The 9,303-nt window shown below is 42.4% G+C and overlaps 1 pseudogene; it reads left to right on the top strand.

Moving 5' to 3' along the window:
• The first annotated feature begins 7,495 nt into the window (after nt 1–7,495).
• LOC132807684 (T cell receptor alpha variable 19-like) lies at nt 7,496–8,628 on the top strand (annotated as a pseudogene).
• The last annotated feature ends 675 nt before the right edge of the window (nt 8,629–9,303 follow it).

The raw sequence follows: 9,303 nt of genomic DNA, 5'->3' as shown, positions 1-9,303 counted from the left end.
CTTAGCAGGACTCATACATTTAATGGTAAGGTCCCAGGGAGTGTTGCTGAGCAAAGAGACCTTGGAGTGCAGGTTTATAGCTCCTTGAAAGTGGAGTCACAGGTAGATAGGATAGTGAAGGTGACGTTTGGCATGCTTTCTTTTATTGGTCAGATTATTGAGTACAGGAGTTGGGAGGTCATGTTGCGACTGTACAGGACATTGGTTAGGCCACTGTTGGAATATTGCGTGCAATAATGGTCTCCCTCCTATCGGAAAGATGTTGTGAAACTTGAACAGGTTCAGAAAAGATTTACAAGGATGTTGCCAGGGTTGGAGGATTTGAGCTACAAGGAGAGGCTGAACTGGCTGGGGCTGTTTTCCCTGGAGCGTCGAAGGCTGAGGGTTGACCTTATAGAGGTTCACAAAATTATGAGGGGCATGGATACGATAAATAGACAGTCTTTTCCCTGGGGTCAGGGAGTCCAGAACTAAAGAAAATAGGTTTAGGGTGAGAGGGGAAAGATATTAAAGAGACCTAAGGAGCAACTCTTTCACGCAGAGAGTGGTATGTGTATGGAATGAGCTGCCAGAGGATCGAGTGGAGGCTGGTACAATTGCAACATTTAAGAGGCATTTGGATGGGTATATGAATAGGAAGGGTTTGGAGGAATATGGGCTGGGTGCTGGCAGGTGGGACTAGCCTGGGTTGGGAAATCTGATTGGACCAAAGGGTCTGTTTCCATGCTGTACATCTCTATGACTCGAAGGGTGCTAGGCGCCTCTCTGTCTAGCGAATGACCTACTGCTCCCAGTTGTCCCGAGGGCGGCATTCCATTATCACATTCAAGTCCAACTTCAGGTGTGTATTGCAGGGTCTGCAGTTGCCAGGTTTGTTTGCAAACCTCTATGGGCAGCTGCAGCCTCTCTGGATTGTGCAGCATGTAGATTAGCACAGTCACTTTAGTGAAGGTTCAAGATCGATTTCCCAAAACGCTTTAATCATTATTCATCTTTTCTAACTCCATGCAAAGTGTGTTTGTGTCCATCAGATGTTCATTATTTCAGGTGGCACTTCCGGCCACAATAACTTTGCTCTTCAGAAGTCCTGTTGAATAGAGAACGCAATGTTGTGCAATTTTTAATCAAATTTCAAAGTAACATCATTCATTCTGGAAATAGAGCCTGAAACCTGTAAAATGAGACTATGAAAATCGGAGTGGCAAATTGCTTATGATGGATTGCCAAAATACACAAAATTATTTGGAAGAACACAGGTAGTAATGAGTGGTTGAAGAGGTATTATGCAGTCTGTAATTATTACTTGTTCCACGAAAACAGAAACATATGGCTGGAAAAATAAATCAACTGTGGCCAACGAAAGATTGAAGATACCTATCTTTCATGGTTTTTGAAGGCCGCAAGAAAAGATTGAAATCAATTTCAAATTAAAGAAAGGATGACCAAAAGACCGATTAAAGTGGAAAAGGGAAGATACATAGAATCTCAGAGGAGTCAAAAATGTGCACTGCAGAAGGTGCTTACATAGATGAAATGCAGGAAAACACAAAAAACATATTGGATTGACACCTAGGCTATCAATTCCAATATTCACTACCTTATCACTAATGCATAGTTGCAGAAAGGTGGCCACAATATGCATTGCAGTAATTCACCAAGTGCCCTGCAGCAGAACATTCTCATGGCCTCTACCACCTACAAAAACAAAGGCAGTAGATGCACAGGACCACTTCACTCTCAGGCCATACTCGGGCATTGACGTGGACCTACTCACACTCTTTCATGATAACTTGGTCATGACCCTGGAAATTTCTTGCTAACAACAATGTGGGTGCCCCAACTCAGCAAGTAGTGCAGACATTCAAGAAGGCAGGTCACCATCACGTTCTGCCAGACAGCTAGGTTTGGTCAAAGCCTATCTCCCTGGTTCTCTGTGCTGAAAGTGACACAATTCCACCCTCTCCTGGCGGCTACCCATCACTGCAACGGCAGAATGGAAAAATCGTTGAGAATTATGTCAAGAGGAATGGCAGCAACGCACTGCACTATTCAAATCTACAACAGCGTCTACACACACACTTAGTCCGTGACAGGCGTGATCAGTGTGCAACATTATGTGCCACCTTCAGCAAATGTGCCTACATAAGACAGATTAAGCAGCAACAAGTCCTACAACCAGAAATGTCAACACAGGGAACACTGTGACAGCAGCCATTAAAATGCCAGCCCGGTTATTTCTGTTGCTAGCAGCACAAATGTTTTGAATGCCTAGTTTCTCTGTATTAAAGGAATACAGGGTGTATTTGTTCACGTCAGTAAGAGTTGCAACCGATTGAATTATGTTTCATCAGTTCATAATTGTTAACCTGCAGCTGGATTTATTAATTGATAATGAATAATAATTTATGTTAAGGACAGAAAAGCGGGCCGGGCTCTCTGTTAATTTGGGAATAAATGGCCGGTAAATCCGGAAATTTGTGAACTTTGATAAATTATTGAACATTTGGGATACTTCCGGGAACTGCAGGTCATGCGGCTATGCAGGCATCCTAATAATCCATCTGCATTCGGAAATGCAAACATTTAAATTTCTTCTGCGAAATCCTTCTAAATTAGACCATTGAGTCCAGGAAACATGCGTGCAAATTCCTTCAGCACTGTTTCATTTTAATAAATCTGTATTTGCATCAATATCCATGACAATTAAATTAGATTCCCGATTTCCTAAATACACTGACTAGCTTCAAAAAGTCAGTTTTTGAACGACACTAAAGCGCCTGGAATGTGTTATCCTTCTGCATGACAAGTATTTTGGAAGTGTCCATCCCTCAGTTACGGTGAAAACATTCAGAATCAGTTCGAGACATCTGTCAAGTGAAGATCACTGCCTTTTGAGGAAGGACATCCCAAGTCTCAGAATGCTCTGACAGATAAGTTTTCCCTCGTCTCTGATTGAAAACTGGAGAGAGTCATAGAGTCCTACAGCACGGAGACATGTCCTCTGACTGAAATGGTCCATGCCGTCTGTCCATGCTAACATCATTTTCCTGCACTTGGCCGGTATGCTTCTAATCCTTTCCTATCCATGCACTTATCTAAATCCCTTTAAATGTTGTGAATGTACCTGCCTCAATTGCTTCCACTGGCATGTCATTCCACATGAGTACAACCATCTGTCTTAAAAATGTTGCCCTAAGGTTTCCCTTTTATTCTTTCCCCTTAAATTGATGCCCTCTCGTTCTTGATTCCCCAACCCTGGGATAAAGATTGAGTTCATTCACACCGTCCATGCTTCTCATGGTCTTATACACCTCGATAAGATCCACACCCCCGTCCCCGTTTCCCTCAGTCTCCTACACGCTAAAGATGTAAATCCTAGTTTGTCCAATCTCTCCTTCTAAATTGACCATTGAGTCCAGGCGACATGCTTGTAAATTTCTTCTGCACTCTTTCCATTTTAACAGATCCTTCATATAGCAAGGTGACCATACTGAGCACAGTACTCCAAGTACGACCTCATCATCTCCTCTCCAATTGCAACATACCTTCACAACTTCTATACTCAATTCCCTGACTGATGAAAGCTTTTTTTTTACTGTCCTGTCTAACTGTGAGTTTAAGAGAACCGTCCACCTGAACACCACGGTCCGTCTGTTGCACTACCCTCCTTAAGGCACTACCATCCATCATGAAACTCTTTATTTGAATTAGCTTTCCAAAACGCAAGCCTTCATACAAAATTCCATTTGCAATTTCTGGCCCAGTTCTCCAACTGATCAGGGTCCTGCTGCAATTTCTGATGTCCTTCCTCACTGTCCACCATACCTCCGATGTTAGTGTCATCTGCAAACGTACTGTTCATGCCTTGAACATTCTCATCCAAATCATTGATCTCAGAACATTGGATCGCTGTTTTAAAATGGATGAGTTTAAACTATAACCCCTCGTTCTAGTACGTCATGAATATTAGAAAGTAGCCCTTGAGAAATTCCCAATCTGAGCCTTCTTAAAGGAATGTGATGGTTTTTGAAATGCCCGATTCGTGAGCAGATGGTGGAACTATATGATCTTATTCAGAAGACAACAACAAGCAGAGAACTTCGACACTGTCATATCTTTAACATCAAACCGGAAGTATTTTCCTTTACGCAAGGAGATGGACACATCCATTCACAAGCATGTGCGCGCGCACATGCACACACACACAAACACCAACAGACAAAGATAAACACAAACACACATACATGTAAACACACAAAAAGACATGCACATGAACACACAGAAATGCACATTAGCAGCCACATAAAAGCACACAAATACACAGGCCACAACATACATAAATAGATGCGCAGACAGAATTATAAATACAAAGACACACACACCAGAGGCACACACGCACACACAAAAGCAAAAACCTAAAATTTAGCCATTCCCCGACTCGTTTTCATTTCGCACGCTATCTGTCGCTCCACTTCTGTCCACATTTAGGACATGGAACATTCCGGCGCAGTACAGGCCCTTCGGACCTCGGTGTTGCGACAACCTGTGAAACCGATCTGAAGCCCGTCTAACCTACATTATTCCGTTCTCGTCCACATGCCTATCCAATGGCCATTTAAATGCCCTTAAAGTTGGCGAGTCTACTACTGTTTCAGGAAGAGCGTTCCGCGCCCCTTCTACTCTCTGAGTAAACAAACTACCTCTGATATTTGTCCTCTACCTTTCACTCCTCAGTTTAAAGCCATGTCCCGTCGTGCTAGCCATCGCCATCCGAGGAAAAAGGCTCTCACTGACCTCTCCATCCAAATCTCTGGTTATCTTCTATGTCTCAATTAATTCATCTCTCAACCTTCTTCTCTCCAATGAAAACATCCTCAAGTCCCTCAGCCTTTCCTCGTAAAACCTCCCATCCATAACAGGCAATATGCCAGTAAATCTACTCTGAACTCTTTCCGAAGCTTCCACATCCTTCCTAATGTGGTGACCAGAACTATGCCCAATACTCCAAGTGCGGCCGCACCGTCTAGTTTCAACTTCTGAAGCACCAGCATCATGAATGGACAGAATCTTCCAAGAGAATGAGATTTCAGAGATACTTGCCTGGTTGCATCAGAGAGCGTGGGTGAAGGTGTGTGCTTGTGTGTGTGTGTGTGTGTCATATTCCATCACGCTGAGGTGACACGCCGCTTCAAATCACAGGACAAAAAGTTCGGATTAATGTTGAGAACTTTTGCTTAATTTAGTCAGGCTGATCAAAGTGTGGAAGACAGTTTCAGTTGCAATGAGTGAAGAAAGTACCCTGAAATCGTTGGGTGCTGCATTTGAAATAAAAAGTGCCGAGTAAACCAGGCAAGGATATTCGGGGTGGTGGGGGGGGCGGGGGGGGGGGGGGGAGGTGGGGGCGGCAGGAGGAATCAGATATTTTGGTTTTCGTTGAAGAAGATCGTGTGAATTCAATTCTGCTGAGAACATTTACGTCACAATTTCCAGACTTAACCACTAGAGGGCAGGCTGAATCGTTGACATATATTAAATGAGAGAACGGAGTGCCATTACACACATTGCGCGAAAAGCCTGGTATGGAAAGATAAATTCGAAGACATAACTTATTTCACAACTTCGAAAGAAGGAAACATTGTGTTCGACACGAAAAGAGTGTTTTTTTTTCATTGTTAACTCTTTTCTTTTCCAACAGAAATCGGTGGACGTTACGCTTCATGTAACTTGATGATTTCTCAAATTTACCGACTTCTTTTCCTGCTTTCCTCTCTGACCTACAAGGTAGAAACAGGAGAGGATGAAGTCACGCAACTTGCTCAGTGGACAGTTGTTAAGGAGGCAGAAAACGCTTCCATAGAGTGGTCCATAGCAACGGCATCTGGCACAGTGCATTGGTACAGACAGCTCCCGAACCAGCCGCCCCAGTATCTGGTGATGGCCAAAAGAGAAGCTGATCAACATGAGAGGATCTCCGCTTCAGTCAGGACAGATTACAAACTCAGTGTCCTGAGTGTGAGAGACACCAGACTTAACGACACCGCCATCTATCTCTGTGCCAATGAGGGCACAGTGTTACAAGCAGAGGGAGAGTCTGAACAAAAACCTATGCTGCACTGCTGAGCATCAATGCAATTATTTCAGGGCTGTGTAATTCGATGTTAAGGGGACCACGGCAACAGAAAAAGAGATAGAACAGCCGAGCAAGACGTAAAGAGTGCTTGAAGTGAAAACAATATGGGTGAAGACAAAGCAAGCACATTCACATATGCTAACATCAGTGAAATAAAAGATGAGAGAAAGAGCGGAAATAAAGTAACAACACATGTAGAAGATAAAATGATGGCAATCTATTGAAAGATAGATGAAAAAATAACGAGTGTCATGCATAGACGTTAAATATTACATCAGTTTAAGTTATAAATTAACCTGGAAGGAAAGTAATATGGCCTTTCTTTTAACATCATTCACATGTCATTAACGCTTAAACATTCCTGTTCTCTCAAAACTTATTCGAATAAGCTAATCATTCTACGTCATCCCATCGACTCAACTGTTCATTTCCTTGACGTGCAATGTTCCTAGATACCTGCTCCAGTGGAAACTGTAGTCCCACTCACTTGAATTCGTTGTGTCCTTATCGCAGACACTTTGTGCCATCCTCACCACTTGCCATTTACTTTTGCGTCTTTGACAAAATACATTCTCTTCTGTCAGGATTTCTATTAATGTGTACCTCTGCTCTCTCACCTTTCCCTTTCAGACTTTCAGAGTAACTCTGTCATCATGTCTTCCTTTAAAAAATATGACAGTATTTGGATGTTGCATGCAACTCTTGCATGCATCACTAATACACGTTGAAAATGTGGCAGTGAACCATTTTGTCTTTTTGCTGTAATGTACCCGGTGTAGATACCGTTGATACATTTGCGATGGTACAATGTAAAATTAAAGAAATGTCGATTGCTATGAATCTTACCAGAAAATGCAGCAAAATCGACATTCCACTCAACTATTTAAGAAATTGAAAATGCACTTTTTTTTAATGGACAACGTCACTGTGTCCAAAAAACTCAAACACACTGATTCTCAGCCTGACGAAAGGAAGTTCTCAAAACGCCAGAGAGCAGTTCGCTGAACTGAAGAACTCCAGTTTCTGACACTCGAACAACGTGGACTGTGTTCCTTCTCTGACTTCGCCTGCAGAGAACCTAAAACTGCCAAATATCAGTGTTAGTTCAAAGTGTATGGAAGACCGCGTCGTCTGGCTAATAAATTCATGGTGTTCCTTTCACTTGTGGTCATACGAAATGACGTTCAAAGCGCGTGTAGCTGATTGTTTGATTTGATGAACAAAGGCGTTTGACACTCATTGGTTGTCACCTCATGCCTTTGTCAACAATGAACCAATGGGCAGAGATCCGGAAATGTTTGCAATTCTTGACGAAAATTATTTTAGCTTCGATCTGCTCACATTCACTGTAATCTCTCGGTAACAATGACGCCTGAAGCATTGAGTTTATTCCTCACAGCTGCAGCTGTTCTAACGGGTAGGTTGATAAGTTGACGATCTTTATCTTTCATAATCACAGCGACAATTACGTTAACCCCAGCAGTTCCATCAAAGTAGAAGGAGCGATGCATTGTCTCCAAATCAATATAACCAAATTTATCCAACACCTGCACTATTTGGAATGAGTAAGCAAACGACCCAATTGAAAGACTGTTGAAGACTTAGGTTGGGAATTAAGAAGGACGGGGTCTGTTCAGATACTTTGACATAGGCGAGAGCTATAAATTAACATATGGTCTGCAGTTATCCCTTCAGGATCGGGAACGAAATGGAAAATGACCTTGTTGGGCGGTGTGACCCGTGTACTGAAGGAGGTTTTATTTAATCTGGCAAATCCCTTTACCAATACAGCTGCCAAGTTGCATGAAATTAATTTTTGTTTTTCCCGAACTTATTTCGCAGGTTATTGTTCAAGGTCACGGGATGACTGTGGCGTCAGAATAATGAAATATTTTCTGTAATTTTCGGATTCTCCTGGAGTCTCTAACCTCAAGTGCTGATCCTGTTAATGTTGACTTATGTGATGTAGCTTGTATGCCTCTGTCAAAATTTGTTCTTCTCATTCTATGATCTGCACATCCTTCTTTGCTATGATCTGCCTATACCGCTGGTAAATAAAACTTTTCAGTGCACTGAGGTACACGTGACAAATAGTCAATCAATTAACCAATCAAGTAAATCGATCAATCAATTTTTGCAGGACTTTGCCGAGGAGATTCTGTCTCACAGACAACGGCTTCAATTGCAGTGAATGAGGAGGACAATGTCCAGTTGTTCTGTAATTATACGACAACAAGCAATACTCCTTACCTGTTCTGGTACCTCCAACATTCCAATGGTTCCATGGAGTTTCTGCTGCGGAGAAGCAAATTTGAAGCGAACGCCGAAAGGTTTCAAGGAGACCGGTTGTCGTCAAAGCTCGATCATGTGAACAGCACCATCAACCTGAAATGGTGAAAACAGAACTGGCAGACTCTGTAATGTATTACTGCGCACTGCGCCCCACGGAGATTCAGAACTGGGCTGACCCTGTCCAAAAACTGTCAAAGAGTCACTGAACATGACAGTGTGTCAGGCAAACGGTGAGATCAGGAGTGGATCTGAAATTGTACCCGAATTCGCGGAAAATCTTATATTTTTCACTTGAATACATGACTTTATTTGTTATAAATATATTATTGAAATAAACTAAAGCTGTTAGTTCAGTGAATGAAAAGTGAATACATTATTTCATGCCTTTTGAAATGTCCCAAAACGTTCCACCTTTTCTGCAATGAGCGACGTAGAAAATGCAGCAACGAATTACATGCAACAAAATCCAAAGCATTTGTTTAGTGAAACAATGATCGGTCACGTGACTCTGATCGGCCACGTGCATCGCTCGAGCAACCTGAATAACATTAAACATTTTGTGCTGTATCGAGTTCCTGCCTCTGCAGTTGCATGTCAACTGTTTCAAAATAGAGAGAGAGACAGATTCGTAGGCCAAGAATAATGCAGGCTTGCTTTCAAATACCAACAGCAAGTGGGATGTAACTCCGATCTGAACAACCCTAAACAAACAACACACTGAATAACGGCTAAGTAATGAGGCAAAGTGACCAGCGGAAGTCTTATTCGCATGTGGTTTCTGCTTGCTGGGCTGTCTGGAAATGAACATTCTTCACCAAACACCTAAATTTGTTGATTGTTCCCAATCGTTCACATCTGATTATGTCAATTGTATAAGGTCG

This window comes from Hemiscyllium ocellatum (genome assembly GCF_020745735.1).
Source record: "Hemiscyllium ocellatum isolate sHemOce1 chromosome 27 unlocalized genomic scaffold, sHemOce1.pat.X.cur. SUPER_27_unloc_2, whole genome shotgun sequence".
Lineage (NCBI taxonomy): Eukaryota > Metazoa > Chordata > Chondrichthyes > Orectolobiformes > Hemiscylliidae > Hemiscyllium > Hemiscyllium ocellatum.
Note: the sequence above shows the minus strand (reverse complement) of the source record. Positions and strands in the feature narration are given on the sequence as shown.